The 23,637-nt window shown below is 42.0% G+C and overlaps 1 protein-coding gene across 4 annotated transcripts in view; it reads right to left on the bottom strand.

Annotated features, from left to right (window-relative positions):
* The window catches only part of LOC106605072 (myelin basic protein), a 69,293-nt gene that overhangs the window by 23,938 nt on the left and 21,718 nt on the right, over positions 1-23,637 (bottom strand). For 2 of the 4 annotated variants that reach the window (XR_001328786.3, XR_006769900.2), the window contains exon 3: positions 15,039-15,132. The gene's annotated coding sequence lies outside the window, so the exon portion shown is untranslated. Of the gene's footprint in view, positions 1-15,038; positions 15,133-18,417; positions 18,493-18,616; positions 18,635-23,637 lie in introns of those variants that run through there. The other 2 variants (XR_006769901.2, XR_006769902.2) reach the window with 2 other exon arrangements.

The raw sequence follows: 23,637 nt of genomic DNA, 5'->3' as shown, positions 1-23,637 counted from the left end.
TGCCTGATTTAGCAAGGCGCAACAAAGCTTCGTTACGTTGTTCAATACGCTATCTGACCACTGGCATAACTAACTCATCATCCTGAGTGCTTGTGTCAAGAGGAGAGTCAGAAGAAAAAAAAACACCATAAAAACAGACCATCTAGACACATCTATATCTACCATCAGCACTTGTGACTCGCTCAGAAGAAGCATCAGAAAACTGTACATTTTTTGGGGGAGGCATTTACAGTTCTATTTGTATGTCAATCATTTGAATCAATTTTGGGATAGGTCCAAATGCTTTCCCAGAATGATGGGTGACAGATGTCCAGTCCTTCCTCTACAATAGCCATCGTCCATCCATCACCAGCTATTCACACACTCCCTGATTGTCCAGCCAGATGGTCAAGGCAAGATGACGTGGACCCTGGGACTCTGGACCCACTAACTCACACACATGCAATGCACACACACAAACTCCCACCCAATGCATGTAGTCCCATTACAGAAAGAATGACTCTATGAGACATTGCTGACCATTCTCATGTATAGTGTACATTTCTCTAAAATCGGCCACTCTCTCGCTCTGTGGAAGCATTATGTGGACCCAGGTCCTATACTGCGCCTATTGACCAGTCCCTCCAGTGAAGCACACGGTTGGTCAGATGGATATTTACTTAGTATGCGTCCATAATGGTACTCTATTGCCTGATAGGAAACTCTGGCCAAAAGTAGTGCACCAACTATAGGGGTTAGTAAGTTCACTGTCGAACCACTTCTCACATTCGCTTCAGCTTTTCTCACACGCACACAGAGAGAGGGAGTGAGAATGAGAGAGGGAGTGAGAATGAGAGAGAGGGTGAGAGAAAAAAAAAGAAAAGACAGAGATAAAGACAGAGACAGTGAGAGAATCTGAACAATGGTGTCAAAGCAGAGAACACTGGCCCAGTGATGAATGGTGGCTCTCAACAATCAACGCTTTTGAGTGGTGAGGAGCTCTGCTGTGGCAGTGCCAGGGTCTAGTGCCCACTGTACCAGCTAGTGGTAGCCCCAGCCACCGAGACAAATGCCTGAGCCTTCAGCCTCTTTTATATACGGCCTGACATAAGGCACAGCGAAAGACTGTAGCTAAATGCAAATAGGGAGACAATACACATGCACAGACAGACAAACACGTACAGTAAATGGATGATCTACTTCTACTGATGAAAAAAAAAAAAATGTTTGAGATAGCTATAGCTAGCCTAATCTACCATATAGCTGTACAAAGATAGATTACATATTTTTATTTGTTCCCAATAAAGGCCAGGCATGAAGTATAAATTATTCCTACTGAATAGACATTGGACTAACAAAGAAAATATATTCAGTAAGTACAACAAAGACAATATTGAGCACACAGCCAAAGGAATCCTTATCATTTAATGGTTTTATATCCAATTCAACAGTTCTTCCATTTCAAAATAATAATATCACAAAATAAATGGAAACCTGTTAACAGATTATTAACGGACCTTTCCCCTGTGGTTGGAACTGAAAATAAAATGTCATTACAGTTATTATTTATTTTAATCTACAGTTTTTTGAGGTGAAACACAATGGATGTCAAGGAGCCAAAATGTTATGTCCAACACATTTGAAGGTGAAACGAAATAACTTACCGTAGAAAACTGACAGCCTGATGAAAGGCCCAGTAGAGCTGAGCGATTTACCGGAATGTTGTTTTTTAAATTTTTAAACTAATTGACCTACATCGGTTCAATTATTTGAACTCCATTTCATTTAGTTTTTTTCTGTAAGCTCATTGCGCTCATTGCACAGTTTCTCTAGAGATAAATCAGATCCAGCCTGAACTGTGCGATGTAGTAGGGAGTTGTAGTTTCCAACAGGCCAATATTCAACATTGTTTTATGCACTAAACTTTGTAAATAACTACAATGACTCGAATCCATTGCGCATCCACCTGTCCGGTCTGTGTTTCTTTTACACCTGCTACGGAAGAGGCGAAAGAATGCGCAATCACGAGGGGATATAGAGCAGCTGATGCGTCGTGATGCATCTCTACCTGAAAGTACATGGTCTAAGTGATTGATAGATGGTATTCAAATGTATGCCTTATTTACTTTGAAGAGCTACAAAATAGTGATTTTCTAAGACAGCAGCTCTATAGAGATGAGATGACTTGGAATTAAACAATAAAGTCATCAAATAAAACCAAAGTAATATACACAACTGAAATATTTGATTAAAGTAAAGAAATGTGAATAAATGATGGTTAATAAGTGATAAGCAGTAATGGGCAGTCACTACTATCATGTATTAATTGTTTTATTCTGTGTTGTTACAGCATTCAAACCACATAATCGAAACAGAAATCCAGGATTATTTTTTATAATCGAACAGAAACCGAACAGCTCAGCACTAAGGCCCAGTGCAGTCAAAAATGTAATTGTCCTGTGTTTACATTTCCACACTATGAGGTTGGAACAATACTGTGAAATTGTGAACATGACGATAATGCATTTTCAGTGTAAGAGCTGTTTGAAAAGAACCCCTGAAATCTCAGCTTGTTTGGCATGGGTGGAGTTTTGGCATATCGCCAGGCGGTATAAGTTAATAGACCAATAACAAAGAGTATCAAACCTCTCAGCTAATAATAGTTCGTTTTCAGGTCACATATCCCTCCCATTAGGCTCCTCCAATAAGGCCCCTCACTCAGACCACTCCCAGAAATTGCATTTTTGTTTATTTTTGTAAGGTACTTAATTGTTTTAAAGTGTTCATTTTTTTCAGGTGAACACTTCTGGACTGGAGGTGAAAATGCTTTCATAAATCACACTTCTATTCTAGTCTTGTTTCAGATAAGAGGTTGAGAATCCTTTAGCAGTCAAATGGGAAATGATGGATTTAACTCTCATTGAAAACGCATGCTGATGTAGCAGGCGCAGGAGATTACATACACAGCACACTGACCCAGCCCTGCAGTGTCCTCAGGTTTAAGTCCAAAAGACCTCGCAAGCTTCAACAACCCCCACAATAGCCATGTAATGGTGTAGATCCACACACCATACCATATGCCATATCTAATTTCCGCCACAGCTGCGTAAATGAAAATAAATATGCCATGGATCTACTATTGTAATAATGATAATAATGTATGCATCTACCAGCAACTCTGGTAACACAATCCTATAAGTACTGATACTCTGTCACTCCCGAGAGGGGGAGGGAGGAAGGGCAGAAAAGCGAGAGAAATGAAAGAAAAAAAGGGGAGGAATAGGGATGGAGGGCAAGTCTTATATACAGTACTAATGAAAAGTTTGGACACACCTACTCATTCAAGGATTTTTCTTTACTTTTACCATTTTCTACATTGCAGAATAACTATGAAATAACCCATATGGAATCATGTAGTAACCAAAACAGTGTTAAACAAATTCAAATATATTTTATATTTCAGATTCTTCAAAGTAGCACCCTTTGCCTTGATGACAGTTTTGCACACTTTTGGCATTCTCTCAACAAGCTTCATGAGATAGTCGCCTGGAATGCATTTCAATTAACAGGTGTGCCTTGTTAAAAAAAGTTGGAATTTCTTTCCTTCTTAATGCGTTTGAGCCAATCAGTTGTGTTGTGACAAGGTAGGGTGGTATACAGACGATATCCCTATTTGGTAAAAGACCCAGGAAAGGAAGACCCAGAGTTACCGTTACTGCAGAGGATAACTTCATTAGAGTTACCAGCCCAAATAAATGAATCAGAGTTCAAGTAACAGACACATCAACACCAACTGTTCAGAGGAGACTGCGTGAATCAGGCCTTCATGGTCAAATTGCTGCAAAGAAACCACTTCAAAAGGACACTAATAAGAAGAAGAGACTTGCTTGGGCCAAGAAACACAAACAATGGACATGAGACGGGTGGAAATCTGTCCAAATATGAGATTTTTGGTTCCAACCTGCCTTGTCTTTGTGAGATGCAGAGGGTGAAAGGATGATCTCCGCATGTGTGGTTCCCACCGTGAAGCATGGAGGAAGAGGTGTGATGGTGTGGGGGTGCTTTGCTGGTGACACTGTCAGTGATTTATTTAGAATTCAAGGCACACTTAACCAGCATGGCTACTACAGCATTCTGCAGCGATACACAATCCCATCTGGTTTGCACTTAGTGGGACTATCATTTGTTTTTCAACAGGACAATGACCCAACACACCTCCAGGCTGTGTAAGAGCTATTTGACCTAGAAGGAGAGTGATGGAGTGCTGCTTCAAATGACCTGGCCTCCACAATCACCCGACCTCAACCCAATTGAGATGGTTTGGGAGTTGGACTGCAGAGTGAAGAAAAAGCAGCCAACAGGAGCCCAGCATATGTGGGAACTACTTCAAGACTGTTGGAAAAGTATTCCAGGTCAAGCTGGTTGAGAGAATGCCAAGAGTGTGCAAAGCTGTCATCAAGGCAAAGGGTGGCTATTATGAAGAATCTAAAATATATTTTGATTTGTTTAACCTGTTAGGGCTAGGGGGCAGTATTGACACGGCTGGATAAAAAAACATACCCGATTTAATCTGGTTACCACTCCTACCCAGTAACTAGAATATGCATATACTTATTACATATGGATAGAAAACACCCTAAATTTTCTAAAACTGTTTGAATGGTGTCTGTGAGTATAACAGAACTCATTTGGCAGGCAAAACCCTGAGACATTTTCTGACAGGAAGTGGATACCTGATGTGTTGTATTACCTTTAAACCTATCCCATTGAAAAACACAGGGGCTGAGGAATATTTTGGCACTTCCTATTGCTTCCACTAGATGTCACCAGCCTTTACAAAGTGTTTTGAGTCTTCTGGAGGGAGATCTGACCGAACAAGAGCCATGGAACGATGATGGCCCATTAGACACCTGGCGCGCGAGTTCATGTTGGGTACCCTCGTTCCAATACGTTATAAAAGAGTATGCATTCGTCCACCTTGAATATTATTCATGTTCTGGTTAAAAAAGGCCCTAATGATTTATGCTATACAACGTTTGACATGTTTGAACGAACGTAAATATATTTTTTCCCCTCGTTCATGACGAGAAGTCCGGCTGGCTTAGATCATGTGCTAACAAGACGGAGATTTTTGGACATAAATGATGAGCTTTTTTGAACAAAACTACATTCGTTATGGACCTGTGATACCTGGAAGTGACATCTGATGAAGAGAATCAAAGGTAATGGATTATTTACATAGTATTTTCGATTTTAGATCTCCCCAACATGACGTCTAGTCTGTATCGCAACGCGTATTTTTCTGGGCGCAGTGCTCAGATTATTGCAAAGTGTGATTTCCCAGTAAGGTTATTTTTAAATCTGGCAAGTTGATTGCGTTCAAGAGATGTAAATCTATAATTCTTTAAATGACAATATAATATTTTACCAATGTTTTCTAATTTTAATTATTTAATTTGTGACGCTGACTTGACTGCCGGTTATTGGAGGGAAACGATTTCCTCAACATCAATGCCATAGTATGCATGCATTGTCTAACATAATGTCCTAGGAGTGTCATCTGATGGAGATTGTAAAAGGTTAGTGCATCATTTTAGCTGGTTTTATGGTTTTGGTGACCCTGTCTTTGAATTGACAAAACATTACACACAACTCTTGTAAATGTACTGTCCTAACATACTCTAAATTTATGCTTTCGCCGTAAAACCTTTTTGAAATCGTAAAACGTGGTTAGATTAAGGAGATGTTTATCTTTCAAAGGGTGTAAAATAGTTGTATGTTTGAAAAATTGGAATTTTGACATTTATTTGGATTCAAATTTGCCGCTCTTGAAATGCACCTGCTGTTGATGGAGTGCACCACGGGGGGGACGCTAGCGTCCCACCTAGCCCATAGAGGTTAACACCTTTTTGGTTACTAAAGTGAGGGAAAAAAGTATTTGATCCCCTGCTGATTTTGTACGTTTGCCCACTGACAAAGAAATTATCAGTCTATAATTTTAATTGTAGGTTTATTTGAACAGTGAGAGACAGAATAACAAAAAAAAAATCCAGAAAAACACATTACAAAAATGTTATAAACTGATTTGCATTTTAATGAGGGAAATAAATATTTGACCCCTCTGCAAACCATGACTACTTGGTGGCAAAACCCTTGTTGGCAATCACAGGAGGGATTTTGTCCCACTCCTCTAACTCATTAAGGTTTCGAGGCTGACGTTTGGCAACTCGAACCTTCAGCTCCCTCCACAGATTTTCTATGGGATTAAGGTCTGGAGACTGGCTAGGCCACTCCAGGACCTTAATGTGCTTCTTCTTGAGCCACTCCTTTGATGCCTTGGCCGTGTGTTTTGGGTCATTGTCATGCTGGAATACCCATCCACGACCCATTTTCAATGCTCTGGCTGAGGGAAGGAGGTTCTCACCCAAGATTTGACGGTACATGGCCCCGTCCATCGTCCCCTTGATGCGGTGAAGTTGTCCTGTCCCCTTAGCAGAAAAACACCCCCCAAAGCATAATGTTTCCACCTCCATGTTTGACGGTGGGGATGGTGTTCTTGGGGTCATAGGCAGCATTCCTCCTCCTCCAAACACGGCGAGTTGAGTTGATGCCAAAGAGCTCCATTTTGGTCTCATCTGACCACAACACTTTCACCCAGTTGTCCTCTGAATCATTCAGATGTTCATTGGCAAACTTCAGACGGGCATGAATATGTGCTTTCTTGAGCAGAGGGACCTTGCGGGTGCTGCAGGATTTCAGTCTTTCACGGCGTAGTGTGTTACCAATTGTTTTCTTGGTGAATATGGTCCCAGCTGCCTTGAGATCATTGACAAGATCCTCCCGTGTAGTTCTGGGCTGATTCCTCACCGTTCTCATGATCATTGCAACTCCATGAGGTGAGATCTTGCATGGAGCCCCAGGCCGAGGGAGATTGACAGTTCTTTTGTGTTTCTTCCATTTGCAAATAATCGCACCAACTGTTGTCACCTTCTCACCAAGCTGCTTGGCGAAAGTCTTGTAGCCCATTCCAGCCTTATGTAGGTCTACAATCTTGTCCCTGACATCCTTGGAGAGCTCTTTGGTCTTGGACATGGTGGAGAGTTTGGAATCTGATTGATTGCTTCTGTGGACAGGTGTCTTTTATACAGGTAACAAACTGAGATTAGGAGCACTCCCTTTAAGAGTGTGCTCCTAATCTCAGCTTGTTACCTGTATAAAAGACACCTGGGAGCCAGAAATCTTTCTGATTGAGAGGGGGGTCAAATACTTATTTCCCTCATTAAAATGCAAATCAATTTATAACATTTTTGACATGCGTTTTTCTGGATTTTTTTGTTGTTATTTCTGTCTCTCACTGTTCAAATAAACCTACCATTAAAATTATAGACTGATCATTTCTTTGTCAGTGGGCAAACGTACAAAATCAGCGGGGGATCAAATACTTTTTCCCCTCACTGTACATGATTCCATATGTGTTATTTCATAGTTTTGATGTCTTTACTATTACTCTACAATGTAGAAAATAAATAAAAACCCTTGAAATGAGTAGTTGTGTCCAAACCTTTGACTGGTACTATATATAGATAGATACATGTGAAATAAATAAAGGAAACACCAATCAAAATAAAGGAAACACCAACAAAGTTCCTTAATAGGGTGTTGGGTCACCATGATACACAATAGTTAAAAAAAAGAAAGAAAAAAGGTTTTATTTTAGGGTAAAATGACAGAGAACACATTCTCATTTACAGCAAAGACGTAAGAATAGTTACAGGGGAGAGGATGGGGTGGATGAATGCACCTTGCAGTGTCTGGAACTCTATTGTAGGGATTCGACACCATTCATCCATGAGAAATTCCATAATTTGGGGTTTTGTTGATGGTGGTGGAAAACGTCGTCTCGGGTGCCGCTCCAGAATCTCCCATAAGTGTTCATTTGGGTTGAGATCTGGTGACAGACGGCCATGGCATATGGCTTACATCGTTTTCATGCTCATCAAACCATTCAGTGACCACCACTCATGCCCTGTGGATGGGGGCATTGGTATCCTATGGGGGCATAGCCATGGTAGTCAAAATAATGGCCTGCCAAGCATTTCTATTATTGACCCTAAGCATGATGGATGTTAATTGATTAATTCACTCAGGAACCACACTTGTGTGGAAGCACCTGCTTTCAATATACTGTACTTATATACCTCAATATACCTCATTCACTCGTGTTTCCATAAAATTGTCAGTTACCTGTCGATATAAAAAGAGAAAGGAACAGAGGACGGGAGAGAAAAGGAGAGAGCGAGAGAGACAAAACTGAGGTATTCTCCCTCAGTCTGTTGTTAAAGTGCAAGCAGCAAACAATAAACTAATAAAATACACATTCCTCGCAGTCTTGTCTGAGACAAGACAACTTTTAACAGGCCCAGAAGAAAATCGAATTCCCCGGCATGTTGTGATTCACTTTTCATTTTACATCCTGACCCTTGGAGCTTTTCAATGGAGTTAGTAACGAACAGACAAACGAGCAAACGACGGATGAAGGGAAGGGAGCCAGGTTGAAAAACAGCAGCACCCACTCATATCCTTTTCTCCTTCAGCCAGAACAGAAGAGCATAGAGCTCTAACACAATCAGTCCTGGGACAGACTAATGCAGTCTGCTGCAGCATAGGCCAGGCAGCAGCACGCCCATTAGAAAGGCAAAGGACGGGCCACGTCCCAAATGCAATCAGAACCGAGACGCGAACATGAAATAAGTAATAATTGACTTATGGTGAAATCATTACATTTTCTTGGAAGAGGCAAGACGGTGGAGATCTTGAACAGGATTGGTCATTCATAAAAAAGGTATAAAACCAATGTCTATTCCGCTCTTTTTTCCCATTGGATTTGTATTTTCTCTGTATAATCTTTTATATCCAAGAACTTCAGCAATTCATTCCAGTTGCTTTTGAATTAAAATTGAATATCTGAATAGAGTCATTCTAGCTATTTTGACTTTCAAGGCTGACTAGAGAACACAGTTTTGGTTTCATAATGTCGGTCCCACAAACTTTGGCCAAACTTTCCTTGAGCCTAAAGAGCAAGTTCAAGTTGATAGAAAAATACACCCACATGGTCTGAAACCTTCTACAACATGAGAAAACATTTACCTGCAATGGGATGTGCTCAGAGAGCCTAGACCACCCTGTCCTCAGTGAAAGAGAACCACAGTGACAGCACCACGAGACATCCAGATTAGAATCTCCCAGTTGCTGTTTGTTTAATTCTATTCTGAGGAGAGTGGACGGGGGGGGAGTGACAGACTGAAAGGCAGGGGAGAGGGTCAGCTAAGGTAACCCAGACAGGTCAGGAGGATCTGGAGTCAGGGCGGACACAGACATACCAAGGGGACTGTGGCTACAGTCTGAGTGTAGGCCCCGGAGTAGACCTAGGTAATGGAGGCATAATGGCCTTTTAACAGCAGACAATGCTGACCGGGTGTGTTTGCTCAGGACTGGAAAACGAGCGCAAAGTCTGTTAACAGAAAGTGCAGCATGGATACGTTGGAGACCTTAACGCTTGAGAGGCCTCAGCGATCAGAGCGGTTCGCTGATGACAACTCAAACAGAACAGACCACTAAGCTGGCTCTCATAAACTACTTTAACCGTGGCAATTTGGTGGGAAATTCCATATTTTTTACTGTCTGTACCAAGCCGTCAAATGGTTTCGGTCAGCGTGCTTACTTCACAGGAAGTTGAGAGCAATAATGAATGTTCTTTCCTCTCTCGAAGTTGATGAGTTCTAGAAAGAGGTATTTTACAAAATAACAGAGTGCTAACAGCCTGTTAAGAATGGTTAATATTAACAACGCCTGATAAAATAGCACACAATAAAAAAAGAGCCTGGACTTCAGACTGACTCGAGATCAGCATACACCAAACCTGAACGTTACATACCTGTTGCATTATGCCCTAAGAAAGCCCTACACTTCTAAAAAATTATAATAAACAACAACAATAGTAATAATAATTTATCTCATTGACATAAAATCTCAAAGAGAGCTGTCAATGCAACAACAAAAAAGATCAAGCCTCAAAAGCTCTTCCTCTGTCCTTTGGCCGGTTTTTCTCATCTTAATGAATCAAAAAGCCAATCCAGTGATTTTCTCTATATAGGTTGCAGCCAGGTGGGTTGTATAAGAACAGCTTTGAAGTACATCCCTATAAAATTCTGATAAAGGGCTGCAAGGATAATAATTGTATTTGATGTGCCAGGTAAGTGTCCCTTTTCTTCATGAGATCAACGACATTCACTTGCATCGGAACTCTCTCAAATCCCTTAACACTTTATAGCAGAACCTGAGCCAGGCTAACGTTCCAATTAAAGGAAGAGTTTCCACATTTTCAACTTTGTACAGTATAAACAAAAGGGTATCATCCCCACCTAATCCCTTCTGCACCACCTTCATAATTTGTCACTGGCGTACCTTGCTGAACGTCACTGGTGAGCAATTTATGCCTTCCAAAATATGTTTTCCCTCTATCTCAGAATCAGCAAGGTACACCGACAGACAAACATTTATGTTTAATAAATGACAAGTTGTGTATAGGTTGTCTGTGTGTTATTCTAGGATCAGGTGATATTATATCTGATCTCGCCATGTTAAAACAGGGTTTTCTTTAGGTGGGGGTTTGAAACAACTGATTTTCAATTGGAGAGCCTAGGCCTACTCAGCATTGATCAATGGCAAGTGTTGATCTCATGGGACATGAATTGGCTGCAGGAGGATATCTAGTTATGGATCAATCTAAATTCTCTGCACTGTAACATCCACTGCTGATAACAAGGTGCATTATTGAGGATGAAAAAATACCTGCCCATAACAGAACATCTCACTGTCAGGTACATGCATACAGACTCACCCGCACAAATGTACACATATAAGCAAGAACGTGCAAGCACACAGACACACACACTAGATCAGTCAATAATCCCAGTTACATGCTTCTTAACCTGTAGTTAACCTTGTTCCCCAACCCTGAATCCCTCCCTCTGGCCATTACCTCTCCTCCACACACACCCCGACCAGATCACTCCATCGTGCAAACAGGCTGTGAGAGATGCAGAGAAAATGGCTTTTCTATTGATCTGGTGCTCATGGTAACCAAGGCACAGTGAGCTTTCATCTCTTGTTCTGCTACTTGGGGGCACTCTCTACCTTCCCCCATCCCCCTTCCCTCTCTCGCTCTCTGTTTCTCTCCTCCCTCCATCTCCCCGCTTTCTCGCTCTTCCTTCCCTTCCCTCATTCCTGGCCCCTCTCTCTCCCTTCCCTCTCTCGGTCTCCCTGCCCCATCTCCCTTCCCTCTCTAACATACAGCTCTCTCTTACCTGGTTCTCTTTCAGTGTTCTCTACCTTTCCTCTCACTTCCCCCTCTGTCTTCCCTCCCTCCCTTCCTTATCTTCCCTTCCCTTCCCCCTCTCAATGCAGACGTGACGAAAGTCCTAAGACCTTCCTTTGCTCTGTGCCACAAGATAAGCACCAGGGTCATCATTACCATTACAGAATAACAGGCAGCGGCCTTCTCCGCCCCCTCCCTGCCTCCCTCACACCGCTCCCCATTAATTAGTGTTGTCTTTGTGTCTCCATGTGCCTCCATGTGTATAGTGATCAGAGGCAGTGGTGCGCCACAGGGGTCGGCAATGAGCTGCTTGTTTGTTGTTCGGCTCCCAGTCGATACGGTGTTCCAGGGTTGTGCTCATGTGCAGGAACACAAAGAACATTACTCCAACGCCCCGGGTGCAACAGCCAGACCTCAGCTCTTTTAATCAAACCTGATAAAGGTGAAAAGGGGAGAGGATGACCGTTTGCTGTTCAATTCACAGAGTCTCTGGTGTGCTGTGACTAAGGCTTTTGATGTAGGATTGGTGAGACGATCAATTAGATGTTGATATTCTATATGAATGTGTCTGGTTAAACATATGCTCAAATACGTTGAGGCTACCTTAAATTGGCATTTCTGCTTTGATCGTTAGGCGCAGCCATTGTACGAGGGATAAAGAAGGGGGTTCTCAAAACATATTGTTTTGGCCATGTAGTGTAGGTTTCATCCATTACACATGGGATCTAATTACATATACAAAACAATTCAATTCAAGTATGCAAAGCACCATTGTTAATAACAAGCAGATAACGAGACGTCTTGTTTCTTCTCATTGAATAAAAACGTAATTACAGACAGATGTACAGTACCAGTCAAAAGTTGACACACTTACTCATTCCAGGGTTTTTCTTTATTTCTACTATATTCTACATTCTAGAATAATAGTGAAGATGTCAAAACTATGAATTAACACATGGAATCATGTAGTAACCAAAAAAGTGTTAACAAATCAAAATACATTTTATATTTGAGATTGTTCAAAATAGCCACCCTTTGCCTTGATGACAGCTTTGCACAATGTTGGCATTCTCTCAACCACCTTCATGAGGTAGTCACCTGGAATGCATTTCAATTAACAGGTGTGCCTTGTTAAAAGTTAATTTGTGGAATTTCTTTCCTTCTTAATGCGTTTGAGCCAATCAGTTGTGTTGTGACAAGGTAGGGTGGTATACAGAAAATAGCCCGATTTGGTAAAAGACCAAGTCCATATTATGGCAAGAACAGCTTCAAATAAGCAAAGAGAAATGACAGTCCATCATTACTTTAAGACATGAAAGTCAGTCAATCCGGAAAATGTCAAGAACTTTGAAAGTTTCTTCAAGTGCAATCGCAAAAACCATCAAGCGCTATGATGAAACTGGCACGCATGTGGACCGCTACAGGTAAGGAAGGCCCAGAGTTACCTCTCCTGCAGAGGATAATAAAGATGTAACCTTTATTTAACTAGGCAAGTCAGTTAAGAACAAATTCTTATTTACAATGACGCCCTACACCGGCCAAACCCGGACGACGCTGGGCCAATTGTGTACCGCCCTATGGTACTCCCAATCACGGCCGATTGTGACACAGCTTGAATCAAACCAGGGTGTCAGTAGTGATGCGTCTAGCACTGAGATGCAGTGCCTTAGACCACTGTGCCACTCGGGAGCCCAAATAAGGATAAGTTCATTACAGTTACCAGCCTCAGAAACCGCAGCCCAAATAAAAGTAACAGACACATCTCAGCATCAACTATTCAGAGGAGACTGTGAATCAGGCCTTCATGGTCAAATTGCTGCAAATAAACCACTACTAAAAGGACACCAATAAGAAGAAGATACTTGCTTGGACCAAGAAACATGAACAATGGACATTAGACAGGTGGAAATCTGTCCTTTGGTCTGATGAGTACAAATATGAGAGTTTTGGTTCCAACCGCCGTGTCTTTGTGAGACGCAGAGTAGGATGATCTCCGTATGTGTGGTTCCCACTGTGAAGCATGGAGGAGGTGGTGTGATGGTGCTTTGCTGGTAACACTGTCAGTGATTTATTTAGAATTCAAGGCACACTTAACCAGCATGGCTACCACATTATTCTGCAGTGATACGCCATCCCATCCTGTTTGCGCATTGTGGTACTATCATTTGTTTTTCAACAGGACAAAGACCCAACACACCTCCAGGTTGTGTAAGGGCTATTTGACCAAGAAGGAGAGTGATGGAGTGCTGCATCAGATGACCTGGCCTCCACAATCACCCGACCTCATCCAAATTGAGATGGTTTGAGATGAGTTGGACCGCAGAGCGAAGGAAAAACAGCCAACAAGTGCTCAGCATATATGGGAACTCCTTCAAGACTGTTGGAAAAGCATTCCAGGTGAATCTGGTTGAGAGAATACCAAGAGTGTGTAAAGAGGAAAAGGGTGGCTACTTTGAAGAATCTAAAATCTCAAATATATTTTGATTTGTTAAAAAATAAAAAATAAATAAAAATGTTTCTACATGATTCCATGTGTTATTTCATAGTTTTGATGTCTTCACTATTATTATACAATGTAGAAAATAGTAAAAATAAAGAAAAACCCTTGAATAAGTAGGTGTGTCCAAACTTTCGACTGGTACTGTATGTCCAAATAATTTGATTTAGAACACTTCATGGGAAACCTCAACTGCATGTAAAAAATGAAACTAACTCACATCAGCATTTCTAAAGTGCACCGTTTGCCTCCTTACTGGTAGCCATCTCCACCACTGTAGAGAAATCAGTGTAGTCAACCAGCTAGGACTCTGACAGCTTTCTGTGGTTCTGCTATAACACAATGGATTCTGCCCTCACCTGTTAGATTGGAGTACTACGTTTAGGGCACAATCATCTTTTTATACATTTCTTGTATTTCTATATTTCTTATTTGTCTAGTCATATCCTGGGATGCATCCGCAATGAATACAAAATGTGCAAAGCTCTCAATTTAATATTAGATCAAACAGTCCAAGTAGCCTAGAGGAATAGAGGTAGATGAAAAACAACCTCATTTTACAGGTTGACAGCGTGCGGAGGGAGGGAACAGGTGATGTATCACTCTTTCCATTCCCAGGTTGGGTCACACCCATCACCATTAGCAATGAATCCCTGGGCCACGGATACCTTGTCATCACCTGGCCCCTTAACTGAAAGATACCCCGCATTGAGAGATGGTCTGCATTTGTGTTAAGAAGCACCGTTTTTTTCCCTGCTGCTGAAAAGGTTCACGCTGTCTAAATCATTTAAGAGAACTGCTTGAAGTGGGACGTTGCTGACTGGTATAGAGTACCAGCAACTCAAATGTTCTACTTTAGTACCAGAAACCCCTGCAAAATATTGCCACCCTAGAGTACCGGCACCCAAAATGAGTACTGTCGCCTATTTTATTCCACTTGAAGCAATGTTTAAGACAGCTTTCGGGTGAGGGGCTTTCAAATAAGGAATTTAGGGAACACCTTTTACGACAACCTTTAATCATTATGAAGCAACAGTATTGTAGCATAGGAAAAATAATATTATTTAATCAAGACAACCCTTTCCATCTTTTGTAACTGTATGTATTAGGGCTGAATTTGCTTTATGTCTGCTTATGTTCTTTACCAAAAATTACAAAAATGACAAATAAAAAGAAACTCCTTACCAAAGACCTCGTCTTGTGATTCGGGTTCTACCATGGTCTCACCAATGGGGGCTGGTTCTATGGTCTGTTCTGCTTCTGGTTCTGCTGACAAAGGCTTTAAAAGAGAGAGAGCACAAAACAGAAAGAGGTGAGCTGAGATACCATGGCAACAGAACAGAGGCTTTTCATTATCAGCCACATGGAGCCGAATCTGATATTTGTTTAGAGCTTTACCCGAATTATCGCAGCACACAAAAGTCAGGCACATTTGCAGTATTTTGGGGACGTACATATTAGCATAAAAACATTGCTAAATGCATTAACCCCCCTCTCCTCTAGACACTTACACACCCACACGCCCTCACATACACTACTGTTCAGTTGTGCACCGGGGCCTCCCACTCTTTCTATTCTGGTTAGAGCCAGTTGTGCTGTTCTTTGAAGGGAGTAGTACACAGCGTTGTACAAGATATTCCGTTTCTTGGCAATTTCTCACATGGAATAGCCTTCATTTCTCAGAACAAGAATAGACTGATGAGTTTCAGAAGAAAGGTCTTTGCAAAAGGGTTTTCTAATGATCAATTAGCCTGTTAAATGATAAAGTTAGATTAGCTAACACAACGTGCCATTTGAACACAGAAGTGATGGTTGCTGATAATGGGCCTCTGTACACCTGTAGATATTCCATAAAAAAAAAAAAACATCTGCCGTTTCCAGCTACAATAGTAATTTACAACATTAACAATGTCTACACTGTATTTCTGATCAATTTGATGTTATTTTAAATGGACAAAAAAATTGTGCTTTTCTTTCAAAAACAAGGACCTTTCTAAGTGACCCCAAACTTTTGAACGGTAGTGTACAAAACATTAAGGACACCTTCCTAATATTGAGTTGCACCCCCCACTTCTGCCCTCAGAACAGCCTCAATTCGTTGGGGCATGGACTCTACAAGGTGTTGAAAGCACTCCACAGGGATGCTGGATGTTGACACCAATGCTTCCCACAGTTGTGCCAAGTTGGCTGGATGTCCTTCGGGTGGTGAAGCACTCTTGATACACAAGGGAAGCTGTTGAGTGTGAAAAAGCCAGCAGCATTGCAGTTCTTGACACACTCAAACCGGTGTGCTGGCACCTACTACTATACCCCGTTCAAAGGCACTTAAATATTGTGCCATGCCCATTCACCCTCTGAATGGCACACATACACAATCAATGTCTCAATTGTCTCAAAGCTTAAAAATCCTTATTTAACCTGTCTCCTCCCTTTCATCTACACTGATTGAAGTGGATTTATCAAGAGGCATCAATAAGGGAACATAAATAGCGTTCACCTGGATTCACGTGGTAAGTCTACGTCATGGAAAGAGCAGTTGTCCTTAATGTTTTGTACACCCAGTGTAAATGCGCACACAAACACAAAAACGCACGTGCAAACACACACATGCGCACACACGTCAACCAAAAAATATACATTAGAAATATAGAAAATTGGCCCTCTGAAGAAGCTGTTTCCTGGAACCAAGCTCATGGTGTGTTCAGGATATTATGGTGACTCAGCTGGACTGAAATTGTGTTCTTTTTAAGTATACCTTGAAGTCAATAGCGTCTTACGTAACCCGTTCAATAAAATCCTATTAAAATTTACCATTATCTGAGCACCGGTGGTACATTAACTTTACAATATACTGTATTAATTTCCCATTACTCACCATTCGAAACATTTTGAAATCCCCTTTCCAGTCACATTTCCCCATCTCCTTCCAAAAAGATAACACCCCAACTCGCTTCTCAGACTGCTTTTTATCACAAACCGTGGAGGACTTTGAAAACTTGGCTATTTCTACAAAGTGGGCTATGCAGCCACATGAGCAGCGGCCTAGCCTTCTTGTCACCATCCGCAGGTAGAAGCTGACGACGTGACTTTGCACCTGCTTATCATAATAGAGGGATAATATTTCCATCTTGTTGAGAAGAGCGTCCCAGGGGCAGAGGACTGACGGAGGGTAGCAGCACAGCAGTACGGGCCCCTGGGGCTTCGCTGCCTCTGCTACACAGCACGAGATAAGACCAGCCTCTCGCACCACAATGACAGGGGAATAAAATTCACCTTTTTGAGGAGGGCCGAGGCGGAGGTTAATGCCAAATCAAGCAGCATAATACCTACTCTTGCTGCAGAAACAGGTAGACTGGGAGAGAATGCAATCTCAACCGGAATCTGTCTGTTCTCTATATTCAAAGAGGTTCTTCATATAAAGCATGCCAATCTATTTCTCCAAGGTTAGGCCTATCAGTCTGATACTTCTTGAAATGCTACCTTTTGAAAATGTCTTTATCTGATATCAATTGGATGGGCTTTCGAATGGATGTATATAAAAGACGAGCTAGTTCTCCTTTTTTCCATTTGTAGTTTCCAAAAGCTTTCTAAGCTCTTATAGTCTGGGGGGGGATTTGGAGTGTAGTGATTGGAACCTCTCATGACTTGGAGGAATTTCTTAGAGAGTCAAAGGTCACGGTCTTATCCGTTTCCTCTCTGATAGCTGTGCCCTTAAGCGTTTGTGTTCATCCCCGAGAGGAATGGTGAATGGGGACTTGGAGACTCCATCCCACAGATTTCTTCTCAAACAGCAGGATGTGCTCACACTGCAAATGTTCACAATATCGCACAGACCTACTCACATGAAGTATGATTGCTCACAAGTCCCCCGCCTCAGGCTCCTCAAAGCCTCTAACTTGAAAAATATACTTATTTCAAACCACCCGCAAGCAAACTATAGGGTATAGGGTAATTAGCCAAAGGTCTTAAGCACCCATGACATGGCAAATAATGTGGCCACCTAGGAATTTGACATTGTTCTTAGAACAAGAAAACAACAATACTCTATTCCCAAGGGATACTTATAGCCTATAGCTCATCATTACCAAACAAAAAGCCTGGCCTCGACGAAAAGGATGTAGTCTTACTGAGGGATCGTACAACTTCTAATCCGCTTCCTGAGGAATATATTTCAAACAGAGAGTAAAGCAATATTGCTGGCCACAGATATAAAAATCAGTGTCAGGAAATAGACAAAGAAGGATCACATTGAACTTAAACTGTAAGGATGTTTTATCAGAGTACCAAAATGCAATTACTTGAGATAAGTGAAAATGATAGCCCTCAGCAAATTGTATAATTATTAATTGTAATATTAAAATTGTCAAAGAGCTGGTAATTTAACAGCATGTATCCCACTTTAATTATGAGCAAAACAAAATTAGTGGTCAAAAGTATATTCATGCACAAAATGTAATAGAATAAATGTCAGTGGTGCTGTGACATTAATGGTGAAAACAAGTATCAGCATCAAACAATACTCATCTGTACAACTCCAAGGCACCCTTAGTCTCATGAATATTACCTAGTCAAAGTCTTTCTGCTGTGCTTGTCTGCTGTGTTCGACAGGTCGTCGTTGCAAATAAGAATCTGTTCTTCTCTGTAAAAAATAAAAAAAGTGAAATCCGAAATAAATATATCTGATGTATTTGTCCCTACGTAGGTCTCCAAAATGTGGAATGTATTTGCGTTCTGACAGTAATATCCGGAGATACTCTCTTTACCTTAAAGGAATGTTGTGGGGAGTTTTACTTCCTTGTTTCGGAGAGCAGTGAACATGAATGTTACTATGGGGAATGATTGCGTAACATGGGGGAGAGCAAGTACAGGAAGGGTAGCGCTTCTGCTGCTACCCATGCATGAACGAACAGGTTTGGAACAAATGAGAAGGAGCTATTTACGACCCCCTTAGCTTTAGGGAAAGATACTGAACAAACCTGGGTTCAATACCATTTGAAATCATTTCAGATACTTTATCTGTGCTCGATTGCGCTAACCTGGCTTAATGAACCAATAAAAAAAATCCCAAAACTGCAAACCTCGCCCATTCGGCACTCCCAGGCAGACTAAAGCAAACACTCAAAGTATTTGAAAGCTTTCAAATAGTATTTCAACCCATATCAGCTACTGAACACAATTCCAGTCAGGCAGGAACATGAGTGTGTGTAAGTTACAGTACAACACAAAAATAAACTCCTCTCAGGGCGGAAATGCGTGGACAATAGCCTAACTTCAGGATCACTAACTGGGCCTCAGGCTCCCTCCACTGGAGACTGGATTTACATGCTGCCTCTCCTCTTAATCCACAATGCATTTACTCAATACAACATGACTCTTGAAACTGAGAAAAAGCCAATAAAGGTGGCTTTCAAAATGGCAGAACATGATCAACAGCTCTGGAAGTTGGACATGGATAAGGGTCTCCACAACAGTTCACAGGCTTATCAGACAGGAGATTGGATTCTACCACAGGCCTGATAATGCATTACATTTTCCTCAGACACAACCACGTTTCCCAAATCGGCTTTGTGAGAATGGATAAATAGTCCTATCCCCGATGTACGTGTGTCTCAGTGTATGCATAAGGTCTTATAGCCAGCACCATAGTGGTTGGCTTGGAATCAATGTTGTGTGGGGGGAGGGATATATCAGCGATGATACAAGCAGGCAGATTAGCCTATCAAATAGCAGTACTTGCATCATTTTTGATCCCCTTTCTTTTATTTCCTACCACGCCCTCCCCTGGTTGGATCACCTGGTGAAAAATATTACAACTCAACATACAAAACATTAGGAACACCTGATCTTTCCATGACATAGACTGACCAGGTGAATCCAGGTGAAAGTTTTGATCTCTTTATATTTAAGTGCCTTTGAACAGGGTATGGTGGTAGGTGCCAGGCGCACCAGTTTGAGTGTGTCACCACCCAAAGGATATCCAGCCAATTTGGACACAACTGTGGGAAGCATTGGCTTCAACATATGTGACCTCCACTGACTTCTCGAAACATTATGTGGTCCTCTCGCTTCCACTCAGCACTGTCACAATGTCGTGTTGACAAAACACCAAGTCGACGCTCTGATTAATGTGAAGACGACACTGCCAAAGTGAAAGACAGCCGTCAAATGAGCATGCATAATAGTAAATGCATACTACTAAATCATTTGATACGTGTAATACTCTAAATGTATTGTTTATATTGTATACTTTGTGTTTAGTCCATCCACTCCACTGAAAATGTAATTAAAAAGACGATAATTCTATTGTGCCATTCATTTTTAGCTAGGTTTCCATCCAATTGGCGACAGTTTATCATGTGAATATTAAAAAATCTGCATAAATAAAATACGCACATTTTCCCACCAGAGATGTGTTTCCATCAAATTAACTTGTTGTGGATAAAAAGTATGTGCGTGATGACATAGTCAACATAAAAATAACTTTTGCGGTTAAATTCCCATGTACTGAATAAAAATACAAGTTAAATGGGTTTCCATCGCCTTTTTCAACTCTACTGATGGTTTTGTCACTAACAATGTGTTATATAGCGAATGTTTCCCCTCTGGTACTGGCACGTGCGCCTTAGCCAACAGCTTGCAGATACATAGCCGACTTGCGGGCATAGCCTACATGAGATTATCAAGGACAAAATAGCAAGATTAGTTTAGTTTGTCAAATGGCAACCAAGCATCGATCATCATGTTACCAGAATAAGACCCTCTAAATTTATTGGAAAGGAGCATCAAGGTCATCACCTTTCACGTTCACCACCCGGTGAAGTTCAACATAATTTATTTCATCTGTAGCCTAATAATCTGCATGCTTTAGTAATGGGAGGACCACGCAACATGTCATCGAGTGACTCCAAGTTTACTTCAATATGATGGCTATTATAGAAATACACTGCTCAAAAAAATAAAGGGAACAATTAAACAACACAATGTAACTCCAAGTCAATCACACTTCTGTGAAATCAAACTGTCCACTTAGGAAGCAACACTGATTGACAATAAATTTCACATGCTGTTGTGCATATGGAATAGACAACAGGTGGAAATTATAAGCAATTAGCAAGACACCCCCAATACAGGAGTGGTTCTGCAGGTGGGGACCACAGACCAGTTCTCAGTTCCTATGCTTCCTGGCTGATGTTTTGGTCACTTTTGAATGCTGGCGGTGCTTTCACTCTAGTGGTAGCATGAGACGGAGTCTACAACCCACACAAGTGGCTCAGGTAGTGCAGCTCATCCAGGATGGCACATCAATGCAAGCTGTGCCAAGAAGGTTTGCTGTGTCTGTCAGCGTAGTGTCCAGAGCATGGAGGCGCTACCAGGAGACAGGCCAGTACATCAGGAGACGTGGAGGAGGCCGTAGGAGGGCAACAACCCAGCAGCAGGACCGCTACCTACGCCTTTGTGCAAGGAGGAGCAGGAGAAGCACTGCCAGAGCCCTGCAAAATGACCTCCAATAGGCCACAAATGTGCATGTGTCTGCTCAAACGGTCAGAAACAGACTCCATGAGGGTGGTATGAGGGCCCGACGTCCACAGGTGGGGGTTGTGCTTACAGCTCAACACCGTGCAGGACGTTTGGCATTTGCCAGAGAACACCAAGATTGGTAAATTCGCCACTGGCGCCCTGTGCTCTTCACAGATGAAAGCAGGTTCACACTGAGCACGTGACAGACTTGACAGAGTCTGGAGACGCCGTGGAGAACGTTCTGCTGCCTGCAACATCCTCCAGCATGACCGGTTTGGCGGTGGGTCAGTCATGGTGTGGGGTGGCATTTCTTTGGGGGGCCGCACAGCCCTCCATGTGCTCGCCAGAGGTAGCCTGACTGCCATTAGGTACCGAGATGAGATCCTCAGACCCCTTGTGAGACCATATGCTGGTGCGGTTGGCCCTGGGTTCCTCCTAATGCAAGACAATGCTAGACCTCATGTGGCTGGAGTGTGTCAGCAGTTCCTGCAAGAGGAAGGCATTGATGCTATGGACTGGCCCGCCCGTTCCCCAGACCTGAATCCAATTGAGCACATCGTGGACATCATGTCTCGCTCCATCCACCAACGCCACGTTGCACCACAGACTGTCCAGGAGTTGGCGGATGCTTTAGTCCAGGTCTGGGAGGAGATCCCTCAGGAGACCATCCGCCACCTCATCAGGAGCATGCCCAGGCATTGTAGGGAGGTCATACAGGCACGTGGAGGCCACACACACTACTGAGCCTCATTTTGACTTGTTTTAAGGACATTACATCAAAGTTGGATCAGCCTGTAGTGTGGTTTTCCACTTTAATTTTGAGTGTGACTCCAAATCAAGACCTCCATGGGTTGATAAATTGGATTTCCAATGATTATTTTTGTGGGATTTTGTTGTCAGCACATTCAACTATGTAAAGAAAAAGTATTTAATAAGATTATTTCTTTCATTCAGATCTAGGATGTGTTGTTTAAGTGTTCCCTTTATTTTTTTGAGCAGTATATTTGCACATAAAAGCATTTCTACCTCCATTTCACAATACATTTTAGACATAAAAAGACCCCACCTTGTCTAGCATATTTAGTTTTTTCGACAAATTTGCTGTTTCCATTAGGCCTGTCGTGACATGTTTTTATTATCCAACGTACTTTACGAGCATAAAAAGGTTGGATGCCAACCTGGATATTGTCTCTAAGCACATACTGACCTAAGGTAAAACAAAGGCAGCGACACAAATACATATTTTTTAAAAATGACATCAGTTTTTGATTTGACGCCTTATCTAGCAGTTGCTAACTCTCTTTATCCACTTTCCTCCTCCCCACTCTGGTCTCAGCTCTCTCAGAGTGTGCCTTGCAGAAAGGAGAACCAATTGAAATCTGTATTTGGTTGCCTGTCTTACCACTGTGAGCCTGCCTGGGCTGGGTTCTCCTGTTTTTTTCTGGTACCCCAGCAGGCCGGCTGATTCTGACAGAGCCCCATACATCATCAACCCCGGGACAGGTGGCCAGGACAGGCAGGCCCAGCCCGGGTTTCCCTGTCACTGTCCTGTTGTCTATGTAAGCCCATGCCAGGAACATTAAGGCTTCGTTATTCTGTGCTTCTGACACCGTTCAAAAAGGCTGTCTTCCCTTTTTCTCTCTTTTTTTTCTCCCTCTGTCTTTTCTAATACCATTATGCGATGGAGGAGGAGAAGAGCGGGGAAAAGTTGATTGCAGCCGCAGCTGAACTTTAATGGCGCGCCTATTTTCTCTGCTGTAATTTGAAAACCTGTGACAAATTGACTTCGGCAAGGCGGAGGTTAATTACCTGATGTCTTTAAAGTACTTTACTTGCCATTTAAAGCCCCCTCTTTCCTCCCCACCCACACCGCAACAGACAGGAGCAATAGGTGGGGTGCAATTTCGGGATTCGGAGAGCGAGACACAGAGAAAACAACTCACCTCTTAATCATCTTTGTTCTGTTCAATTGCGGCGGCATCGCATTCTGCTTTTCTTTTTTTTTTTCAGTAAAGTAGCAGCTCTCAGACCCAACCTGACTGAAAACAGTGGTGTGTTATTGTTAAATAAGCCTCTACTTGTCCTTATCGGTGGACCACACAGCATTAAGGCAACAACTGTATATGCAAAACACAGGTAAGTGTTCAACTAAAACCATGGAAACACCATGCACACATCCCCCATCGGGGATAGATCCAGAATCTCTCTCAGTGCAGACCATCTAAATTAGCCTACATTTATTTATGTGAATTCAACACTATGTTGG

Source organism: Salmo salar, chromosome 05, assembly GCF_965601325.2.
Source record: "Salmo salar chromosome 05, fSalSal1, whole genome shotgun sequence".
Taxonomy (NCBI): Eukaryota; Metazoa; Chordata; class Actinopteri; order Salmoniformes; family Salmonidae; genus Salmo; species Salmo salar.
This window is presented reverse-complemented; position numbering and strand designations above follow the sequence as displayed.